The 12,446-nt window shown below is 36.5% G+C and overlaps 1 pseudogene; it reads right to left on the minus strand.

Moving 5' to 3' along the window:
- Positions 1–11,642: 11,642 nt before the first annotated feature.
- LOC101092539 lies at positions 11,643–12,121 on the minus strand (annotated as a pseudogene).
- Positions 12,122–12,446: the final 325 nt, after the last annotated feature.

Raw genomic sequence — 12,446 nt, forward strand, 5'->3', positions numbered from 1 at the left:
TAATTTATCTGAATTTTTCTAGGCTTAATTTTTTTAAATCCAGTGGAAGTCATTGTATGGAAACCAATTTGACAATAAATTTCATATATTGAAAAAAAAAAATCCAGTGGAATCTAGGTGTGACCCAGCCTACTACATTTGAAAGTAGAGATCCTTTGCTCTAGTAATTTTTGAAAGTTAAACTATCTTTCATTATGTTAAATCTTCCCTAATTTTATGAATCATCTCTTGAATTTGGGAATTTCCTGTGTATAGAGATATAATCACCAAACACAGTTTATCAAAATAGATTATTTTCTTCACTGTTTTTTGTTTGTATTTTGTTTTTGTTTTTGTTTTGAGAGAGAGTATGTGCATGGGGGGTGGGAGCATAGGGAGAGAATCTCAGGGCTCGAACTCACAACAGCTAGATCATGAACTGAGCCAAAATCAAGAGTCAGAGGCTAAACAGACTGAGCCACCCAGTCACCCCTGAAATAGATTATTTTCCTTGAGGAGCAATGTAAAAGGATTTCTTTGAAATTCAGTTTCTGTCTGGAAACATGAATTAATAGTTGCAGAGTTGTGAAAATAATATAAAATATATGAAAAGGCTTTGGGTAATGAAAAAGAATATACAGATCTGAAAGGTTTTTTATTATAAGGTGGAGGTAAAGAACAATCTGAAAGTAGGATGACTTCCCTTTATACTATTTATTTTTGTAAGAGTTATAGAGATATTATGCCCAAAGTAAAGTTATAGACACTCTTCTCCTAAACAAAAATGTCTCAGACATTTAAGTCCAAAAGAGGAGAACAAATGTCTTTTTGAGCATATATTTTTTATTGAGCTATTTTCATGTAAATTATCTCATTGAATTTTCAGACCCTCGAAGATATCTTCTACATTATAAAAATAAGACAATTCAGGCTGCAAAGGGTTAGGAATCTTACACAGAGTCACACAGGTAGGAGATCAAAGGGCCAGCATTCAAACCTCTGGAAGTAACTACAAACCTAGGTAGACTCTTTGGACGATACCAAAGACCACTTTCTTAATCACAGAGAAATGAGAAATGAGATAACTCAAAGATTCTCTGCAGTCTGTCCTGTTACAGTTACAGGATAAAATACATAAGAAAGTTAAATAGTGTCTCCCATGAAAATTACATGATCACAAAGCTCATTTACCTGGACATTGAAGCAAACCACCCTGGAAGTCTCCCTGTAAAATGATCTTTTCTCTCAACTACTAACCATGTATTAATATCTTACGATTATGGTGGTATGTTAGACAGCCATGGGGAAGGCAGGATCCTTCTCAAAAGTCAGTTTCCAGAAGGTGGAGAGACACTGTTACAAAGTAGAGGACTTTGGGGATGACATAATGGAGACCAGTTCCTGAGGATATCCTGGAAAGATTTCAAATGCTGAGTCCTCAATAAGAAGCAGTATCACAGTAGGGGATACAGAGCTACAGAGCAGTTGAGAGTCTAGAAGACAACGAATGATCTGGGAGTCTGGAACTTCAGGAGGTGGCTGATGGGAACAGGAATAAAGACACAGTGAATAGAATTAGTGCTGAAGGTTTTTGAGGGAGATAGCGTAAGTGGGGCAGTAATGTTGGGTAGAGAGAGGAGTCAGTAGTAGGTGACAACTAGAATGAAGAAAAACAGAGTGGGTCTTCCTGTGGGGAAGTCATGAGGGTGATACTCAAACCACAAAAGGGTGGGAAGACCGCCCCAGTGAGGGCAAGGGACTCAGGTTGACTCATGGAAGAAGCTGAATGAGAAATGCTTCAGTTTTTCAGCCATGATCTCCTTTGATTATCACTTGCAAGTCCTTACATTTGGCAAGATGTTGCAAATTTTCAGGCTCATAGTTCCAGTTTTTAGGGCTAAAAGTATCACTGACTGTCGTGATTAAGTAAATCTAGTATTTCCCAAGTATTACTTTTTAGTAAGAATAATTTTTCTTACTAGATTTCTATTAAAATATATTCATCTCAGTTTCAATGCAGTCAGTTGAAAGCTTTGCTGAGTAATTTCAAGGGCACTTAATCACTGATTTGATGATTGGAAAGTTAGTTTGGCTCCATTTACTAATGGTGTGTTTTACACCATTAGCTTCCCTTATTCTCAGGCCTTCAGACTCATACTGAATTATATAACTTGCTCTACTGGGTTGGCAGCTTGCAGACAGCACACTGTGGGACTTCTTAGCCTCCATAATCAATGGGCCAATTTCTATAATATCTATCTATGTATCTATCTATCTATGTATCCATGTATCTATCTATCTATCTATCTATCTATCTATCTATCTATTAATCATCTATCTATCATCCATCTGTCTGTCTCCTACTGGTTCTCTGGAGAACCCTAATACACCAGATGAAGTGTAAAATCGTAATGTCTGTAGTTTATATGCAAACATTTTAAAATATAATATTCTCTTCTTTAGTTTAAGGAAGAAATAAGTTTAGTTAAATAAATGTAGTACATTCAACTAGGTGAATTCAAATATGCTACTTAGTCTAAGTAAACATAATGTATTACTTTTCTAAGTAGTTTATTCTGTCATAGAATTCACCACTCCATATAGTTAGATTTTTTAAAAATCTGGCCCTTGTTTTCCTAGGGCATGCACTCTCCCTATGCCTAGAATGATCTTCATGCTCCATACCATTTAAGAAAGTCCTTTCAACTTTTAAAAATTAAATCCAACCATCTCCTCTGTACATGTTTCCCTGACCCTTCTCCCTCTACTGCTACCATTCTGAAATGAATTATTCTATCCTCTGAACAATTTCTGAATATATATATTTCTGAATATATATATACACACACACATGTGTATATATATATATACACACACATGTGTATATATATATATACACACACACACATGTGTGTATATATATATATATATACACACACACACATGTGTATATATATATATATACACACACACACATGTGTATATATATGTGTGTATATATATATATATATATATATATATATATATATATATATAATAGGGGAGGGGCAGAGGAAGAGAGAGAGAGAGAGTCTTAAGCAGATTCCACACTCAGGGTGGGTCCCAATATGGCGCTCTATACCTCGACTCTCAGATCATGACCTGAGCCAAAATCAAGAGACAGACGCTCAACCAACTGAGTCACTAATGCGCCCCAACATATATATGTCTTATTTTTACCATACTGTTTTATAGTTTCTATGTCTATCTCTCAGTGATTATTCATGGAGTTGTATTATATCATTTTCATTTGTATATCCATAGCACCTAGCCTAGTAACTGTTCTCAGTACATAATCAGCAAGTTTTGTTGAATTGGAATATGTGTGATCATGGACTAACTTTCCACTTCCTTAATTTTGACAGATTTTGGGATGTATTTATTTAAATACACATACTAAATAAGATAGAGTATAAGATAATGATGAATCAGGTATGAAAACTTCCTTAAGGCACTTAATGTCTAAGATGGAACAAGAGGCATAATATCTTCATTCATGGAAGGTTTTTAAAAATTGTCTGAGGTGTGAGAAATTTCTAGGTAGTATATTTCCATCCCATAACCCTCTTCTGCCTCTTTCTTCTTGATCCCATTTCTTCCAGTACTTTTCCTATCAAGCTTGAGAATCTCAGATATGTAGAGCATGCCCTCTACACATTTAATTAAGGAAAAGTTTTATATAAGATAAGATTTTTTCTCAACCTTGAGTAAAATGTAGACTTCCCTTAAAATGAAAACATTTTGGGGCGCCTGGGTGGCGCAGTCGGTTAAGCGTCCGACTTCAGCCAGGTCACGATCTCGCGGTCCGTGAGTTCGAGCCCCGCGTCGGGCTCTGGGCTGATGGCTCGGAGCCTGGAGCCTGTTTCCGATTCTGTGTCTTCCTCTCTCTCTGCCCCTCCCCCATTCATGCTCTGTCTCTCTCTGTCCCAAAAATAAATAAAAACGTTGAAAAAAAAATTAAAAAAAAAAAAGAAAACATTTTTATGGATTCCTAGTACTGGTTTAACTTATATTTATTTATGACATTACTAAAATATGTGTAAGGATAAATCTGGATAAAAGCACTGATATACTAGTGCTTTTAGAACTAAAATATCAAAATACATTTAGAGACTAGATACATAAATCTAGAACTTATTTAGGTAGAATTAGAATAATAATTAAATGTGATAAAGGATGTGATTGAAATTTAAATGCCAGTTTTGAATTTAATAGTACAAACTTGCATTTGCTTGTTTTATGTTTTATGTTTTGTGTACTTGGTTGTTCTTTTGAACTGCCCAGACTATTTGGTTATTTTTCACTATCACTCTCATTTTAATTAATTAATTTATTTATTTATTAATTTTTAGAAAGAGCACACACTTATGTGTGAGCAGGGGAGGGGCAGACAGAGATTGGGGGGAGGGTGGAATCTTACACAGGCTCCATGCTCCAGCACAGAGCCTGATGCAGAGCTCAATCTCATGACCCTGAGATCATGACCTGAGCTGAACTCAAGACTCAGATGCTCAAATGACTGAGCCAACCAGGCTTCCCTTAATTTCATTTTTAATAGAAATATTTTTGTAACTACCAAAACATTTTAGTAGGCCAATTTGATTCATGGTACATTATAAAATGCAATACTAAAAAATTTAAAAGACAATATAATAAAAATTCCTTCACTTTATATGTACTAACATACATACTGCCAGTGAACTCATAAAAGCTGGTAGGTGCAAACACATGAGCTTCCCAGCATGTTTGCTTGCATCCTGAACTAACTGTTGTTCTACCAGCTGAGCTTGAGTTCAACAAGACCTACTAACATAATGCTGTTATAGCTTTGAGCCATCACATAACACCAAACTGATAGAAACAAAAACACAAACCAGGGCACAGGAGTGAGTGGCAGCATTGATTTTTAATTTGTTTCTCTAGATGATTCATTTACTCCTATGTTTGAGCTCCTGGATTTAACAGGACTTCTCTGCTGCATCTCGAAAGTGTCTAGGAAAACTGGGGCACTGCACCCATCAAAACATTTTCTCACTATTGGTCGTTGTGGGATATAACACACTGCATGCTCAAGAATTCATTTCATTTCTTGTTTTGAGAGAAAAAGAGGTGGCATAGTAGCATTTGCCACCTAAGTACTTTCCACTCAAAATATAAATATTGCTGGAACTCTTTCTAATTATACCAGCTTTTCCTGTGTTGGCCAAAAAATGCTGTCTCCATTCAGTCCCACAGGAGTTTTGATTCACAGTCCTTCAACCTTGGCTCTCTCTGTGGTTGTATTCCTAATTTGTTACATGCATGTAATTAATTATAATTCAATGTAGAAAGTTGTAATCAATGTAAGATTTTTTATAAGATAAAATTGTGCAAGATTTCAATTAAGTGGGATTGCTTTCATCTAGGGTGTTGGAAAAGATATATAGAAATGTAATAAATGAATGATAGCCATCCCAACAATTATAACTCCATTTTTTCTGGTTCACTTTGCTCCTAGCTAGCATTCAGTTCCCTTCCCTTCTCCTATTAGAGTCTATCTGCCTGACCACCAACATCAGAGTCTGCACAAGGTTGTGTGTCAGCTCTGGGCAATTAGAAGAAGGTGCCCCTTTCTCCAGGTGAATGTAGCCCACCATCAGATTGCATAATTTGGTAAGCAGGGCACATGCTGGGTTTGAGTTCTCATTTTTATTTCCTTTGATTGGATGTCCCTGTTCAAGGCATAATCTACACAATTTTCTACGATAGTGTTGACCATCATTCACTTAGATCTTGTAGCATAAATCGATTTTTTAAAGATTTTATTTTAAGTAATCTCTATACCTAACATGGGTCTCAAACTCAAAACCCTGAGATGAAGAGTAGCATAGCATGAATCAATTTAAACTCATAAAATACAATGGAGGCTCTCAGAAATATAATTTCTTTCTTCAATGGAAGCTACTAAAAAAAAGATACTCTGTCCCATCAGACATGGATAAGAAAGCATATAGTCTTACTGACTACAAGTTAATATCATGAGACTATGAGGTCTTGGGACAAACACTAATTAGAAGCAATATTGGTTAGGATATAACATACAAACAGGCAGAAATGGCTCAAATACAATACAGGTTTGTTTATAACTTACATAAAGGCTAAGTGTTTTAATTGCTTTCCATACTTTCACGGATTAGGATCCTTAACATTTTTTAAAATTTACATCATTTACATCATTTAATATACATCATCATAAACTGCATTTGAAGTATACAATTATTTAAGTTCTTTTGTTTTGTTTTTTTTGTTTTGTTTTGTCTTGTTTTGTTTGAAGAGAGAAAGGGCAAGAGAGAGCATGAGTAGGGGAGAGGCACAGAGAAGAGAGAGAGAGAGAGAGAGAGAGAGAGAGAGAGAGAGAGAGAGAGAATCTTAAGCAGGCTTCACATCCTGCACAGAGCCTAATTTGGGGCTTGATCTCATGTCCGTGAGATCATGAGCTGAGCCGAAATCAAGAGTTGGGACACTTAACCGACTGTGTCACCCAGGTTCCTCAGAAGTAGGTAAGTTTGATATATGTATATACTTGTAAAACTATCACCACATCAAGAAAATTAACATATTCATCACCCCTAAAAGATTCCTTGTGCTCTTTTGTAATTCTTCCTGTCAAGCCATTCTCATTCTCTCATCCTCTCCCTAGGCAACCACTATTCTGCTTTTGATTACTATGCATTAGTTTGTATTTTCTAGAATTTATATACATATATACATAATATATATGTATATTTATATGTATATGTATATGTAACATATATACATATATGTGTATGTGTATATATATGTTATATGTGTATATAGTATGCTATATATATATATGGCATATATATATATATGGCACACACATGTTATTGCATGTATCCATATTTAATTCCTTCTTATTGCTGAGTAATATACCATTGTAGGGATATATGCCACAGTTTACCTATTCAGTGGTTGATGGACATTTGGGTTGTTCCCTGTTTTGAGCTATTACAAATAAAGCTGGTATGTACATCCACATATAGGTCTTTGATGGACATATGCTTTCATTTCTCACGGGTAAAGATCTAGGAGCAGTTGGATCGTGTGGGTGGTGTATGTTTAAAGTTTTAAGAAACTGCTAAACTATTTTCCACAGCATTTGCTGTATTTTACATTCCTATTTATTTCAATTTTTTTCTCTCTGTTTTCATTTAGGTTAGTTTCTATTGCTATGGACTCAAATTCACTAATACATTCTCCTGAAATTGGTTGTTAGTATCATCTAGTGTGGGGGTGCCTAGGTGGTTCAGCTGGTTAAACATCTTACTCTTGATTTCAGCTCAGCTCATGATCTCACAGTTCGTGAGATTGAGGCCCATGTTGGGCTCTGTGCTTACAGTGTGGAGCTGCTTGGGATTCTCTCTCTTCCTCTCTTTCTGCCCATCCCCTCCTCACTCTCTCAAAATAAACTTATTTTTTTTTAATGTCATCTAGTGTAGTTTTCACCTAGAAGCTCTGATCTTTTTATTATCCCTTTCTCCAGTTTTATTGAGATACAATTGACATGTAACACTATGTTAGTTTAAGGTGTACAACATAATGATTATACACACACACACACATACACACATATGGTTTTTATATGCCTTATAAACCATTGTTTTAAGTATTTTGTCGTGTATTGATAGTTTCAGGAAGGAGAGTAAATCTGATCCCTTTACTCCATTCCAGTCAGAAGTTGAAGTGCCTGAGCTCCTTACATCTGGTGGCTCTTCCATTTTTGACATATAGCTTCCAAAATCTCTGTGCTTTTTTCCATCAAGCTGTGGAAAGAGAAAGAATATCAAGGATTATGTGTAGGTAATTTTATGAGTCAACTCTGGAAGTTGTTGCTCACATCTGTAACATTACCCTATGTTTGTAAGTCACATGGTTATATCTGACTGAAAGCCCAGTGGAAAATAATAGTCAAGCTGTAATCTCAGGGAAAAACAGGAAATGATTTTGGTGAATGGCTCACCAACTTCTACCACGTTGTACATTTATGGGCACCAAATACCCATTTACTGTTCCTCTCACATTAAAAAAATACATTTATTCCATGTCGAGAGACACAGCCATCCAGGTATTTATGATCTTCAGGTGACGCTTTTTTCTCACTATCAAATCTGAACTCCACCTCTAATAATTTTGCAGCATATAAAGCAAAAAAATAATATTTTTGCTCTCCCATGCCCACCCAGTAGAAGGTATTGGAGCAGGGATAGGATAATTGCAATTAAAACTTGCATTCTGACAAAGAAAAGAGTGGGATTCTACTGTAGTGTGTGCGGTCCTTGCCAATGATGTACATTCTGCCAGGCAGGCATTGTGCAGTCCCTCCTTGCTAACAAATGGAGGAGATTCCTTGATTTGATGTTTATTCTACTTTCTGAAAACATTTCATCTTTTGTTTTTCGCATGTCCCGACTCCTCTCCTGGGGGTTCCCTTCCTATTAATTATCCTCCACTATCTTTCAGCAAGTTCGTTTGGGGGAAAAGTCCTTTCTTCAAGGTTGCACAACTTTCATACTTCTGTTCATGAGACTTGGGGGCCTGTATATGTTTGAGACATGAGTGTTCAAGACATTTTTAGTATCGGTTCATGGCCTATTCAGCAATTCAATTTCCTCAAAAATAAGTAGATCTACTTGCATCCAGTCAGTTTCATCTGACTGTAGATACACCAACATTCTTTTCTAGACACCAGTCTAAAGCCTGATTCAGTTTTGTGCTTTCTCATCTACGTATCTCTTGTTCTCAACTTAACAAAGCCTGGAAACCATCTGAAGGAATCTGTAGGAATGTCACCCATTACTAGGCTACTGTTGTGTTAAGCTGCTTTCAATCTTACTTTTTGCTATTTGAGGTCTATAATAAGTATCTTTTTCAGTCTTTTGGGGCCCTAAATTCTGGAATCAATAAATCACCTTTGATTTCTAATTGAGAAATAAGTATTTAAGCTGATCTCTTTCTTGCAGTAACTTGTGAAAAGCAACAAAGGGTTGCCACACATACTAAGATTAAGGATCTTTTCAACCACTTCTCTGAGTGCTACAGGCTCATAACATACCTTTCAAATTACTGAAGCATTTGTTTCATCAAATGTTTTTTATCACATAATATGGATCACCAGTTTTCAAGTGTGTTCTATCAACAACTAACTTAACTAAAACTAAACAGCTAAACCAACTTTATAAAGTTTAGGTCATCCTTGGTGCCTCCTTCTGCTTCTGGTATCAATATTTTAGAGTAAATCAATAAAGTAATACAATGGCTTGAACATTAGAATTTATTTCCCTTTCCCATGAAGTCCAAAATGAGTATTCTTCATTAGCAGGTATCTTTCCTTCAGATTGCACCAACCCAGGCTTTCCATCTTCCACAGATGGCTCCTAAGATTTTGAAGCTTTTCTCCATTAGCTTGTGGGAGGAGAAAGCATGGAGAATCATGCACGGGCTGTGCGTAGAAGTAGACATGTCAGTTTTGCCCACCTCTTCTTAGCCAGAACTCAGTCACATGGCCAGACCTAACTGTAAGGAGGGTAGGGAATACATACAGGGTAGTTGTGTCTAAAGGAGAAGGGGCTGAAAACTTTGGTGAATAGCTAACTAATTTCTGCATAGAAGCCAATACTGTGGAAGATAGAGTAGGAAAACCAACAAAATGGAATACTTGACATCCTTCTTCAAGTTTCATGATCAAGTTTCACCACATGACTCGACTTTTCAACTATGTTAGCTAACATTCCTTTTATTGTCAAAGGTTGTTTTAGTTGATTTTCTGCTACTTGCTATGTCAAACATTGTAATCAGTAGAGTTGCCAAATGGATTTTCCATTAACATCAACAGTCTTTAACATAGCATCACCTCCTGCTGCCTTCCTGTTATCTCTTTGAGTAAAGTAAGTTTTAATGTTGAATGCTTGAGTTTCCAGTAAAGCATTTGATGTATCAGGCTGCATACTGGGAGATTCAGCTCTGCCCAAGTGGTGAGGCCTCAACATATGTCAGATAGGAGTTTGGAGGCAGGCTAAGGTCTGAAGAAGCCCTTGCAATTAATGTTTCTTTGAGGGTTAATCTTGTAGTAGGAATGTGGTCTGTGATGATCCCCTAAGGCCTCAGAATCTATGACCACACCTTTGAATTTCCCTAGAACAAAAGGAAATCAACAGATTAGTCTCTGTTTTAAACTTGACTCCTGTTTTTTGTTTGTTTGCTTTTTCTATCTTACAGATCATCTGAGCCCAAACTCTTCTTCTTGGCGATACTCATTCTGAATTCATATCTTCAGCTAAATTCAAACAGTCGTACTTTCTTTCCAAGGTCAAAATAGAGCTAAGCATTGTTCTCATCTTCTGGTGTCTGTCTCCTTTCATTTCCTTCATAACAACAGAAGCTCATTTTCCTATTTCTTTTTTCTGCTTTCAGGAATCATTTATTCATTCACTGATTCATTCAACAAATATTTTCTGAATGTCTGCTGTGTATCAGACACTCTTCAGTGTGCTAGAAAAAAGCCAGATTGAGCTACTTCCATAAATCGGACATAAGCTCATATAGCATTCAGGCAATTTCTAGAATGGTAATGTGATATATTGGAAAAAAATAGAGACTTTGAGGTCAGATACTATTGGGTTTAATCTCCAACTCAATTACTTACAGGTTGTGTTAATTATGAAATGAAGCTATCCTGTGAACCTCAATTTCTCCTTTATAAAAATGTGGGTAATACCATTATTCAAGGTTAGAATAATAAATGATACAAGGCTAGCAAAAGTCTTGGCACAGAGTAGTATAGCGAATGCTTCCTCTTTTCCACTTTTTTCTTTCTTTCCTCTCTCTTACCTGTCCTCTATTCTTTCACCTTCTTTCCTTCCCTACCTCATTTTCTATTTTACTTCTTTCTGTTCCAGCTTTCTAAGTTCCTAACTTCCTTTCCAGGTAAACATGCTAATGGCTACATTTTCATTTTCCAAGATTATATTGAAATTCTAACAGATACTCCTTAGCATAAACACTCCAGATTAGATGCTCTTTGAATGACCTAAGAAAGAATATAAATACTAATACTCTTTATGAGATCTGTACATTCTTCCCTTCCTAGATGGCTGCATAGGTAGTTTCTCTTTCTGACTCTAGAAGTATATATCACTGTCCAATTGGGATGATGTCCACTGCCACTTTCCAGGCATATCTTAGAGATGTTGGCTGAGAAAGAGCAATTAGATATCCAAAATAGTAACCACAGAGGGCTGAAAACTATTTTTAAAAAATGACAGGGGGAGAATTTATTTATTTATTTATTTATTTATTTATTTATTTATTTATTTATTTATTATTTTCACTAGGCAAAGAACTTTATTAATCTTGTTTCAAACTTTATTCCCAGGCTTCTTCAGCTTAATTAGCTACAAAGAATGAATTGTGTCTAAGCAAAAACTGAAAAGAGCTGCAGTGTCCCGGGGGCTTGGGCTTAAAAGTATTAGAGATCCATGAACAAAATTTTAAAAAGCAGTCTTAGTATAAAATAGCAGCTCCCCAGAACTTCTTCAAGTTCTGTCTTCTTCAGAACATGACTCCATTCAGTTTGCTTCAATTTTGGAAGCTTCATCAAAATTCTTCACAAGATCTGGAATTTCCTCCTCCTCCTTCTCTCAGGTGGCAAGTGGTCCTTTTCCATCAACGGATTGTGTGGGCAGAGCTTCAGCCAGTCTTCTTAAACTAGTCAGACTGTCTGCATCGAGTTGATTCAAGATCCCGGGTAGCATTTCCGTCAGCCATTTCCTCTCAGCATGACCTAGAATGGTCAAAGTGTTCGCTGCCAGGGATGCATGAACTTTAGGCTTGTTGAAGTGGATCACTGTTCCTTGGTTTGTGAATCTATTTGCTTCTTCAATACAAGAGATATTGTTTACTCCTACCTTTAAGGAGAACTGAAGTTTTTTTATCATCTTCTGTAGCCGTTTTATGAGCCACTTTGTTCTTTTGGTTCCTTTTACACCGATGCACACTAGTGCTTGAATTTGATGAATTTCTCTTGGTTCATGATAGTTTTGTTCATCTGGTTGGAGCAGAAATAGGACCGCGGGGGACTAGGGTTGGCGCTTAGGGGGCCTAGGGCAGACTAGCCACGATTAGGTGCACATGAGCCAGGACACAAGATGGCAGCTCAACAGGGGAAATGTATTTTTATTTTATTATTATTTTTTTAACATTTATTCATCTTTGAGAGACAGAGAGAGACAGAGCATGAGTGGAAGAGGGCAGAGAAAGGGGAAGACAAAGATTCTGAAGCAGGCTCCAGGCTCTGAGCTGTCAGCCCAGAGCCCAACACAGGGCTCTGAGATCACAGAGATCACAAACCATGAGATCATGACCTGAGTCGA

Source organism: Felis catus, chromosome D1 (assembly GCF_018350175.1).
Source record: "Felis catus isolate Fca126 chromosome D1, F.catus_Fca126_mat1.0, whole genome shotgun sequence".
NCBI lineage: Eukaryota > Metazoa > Chordata > Mammalia > Carnivora > Felidae > Felis > Felis catus.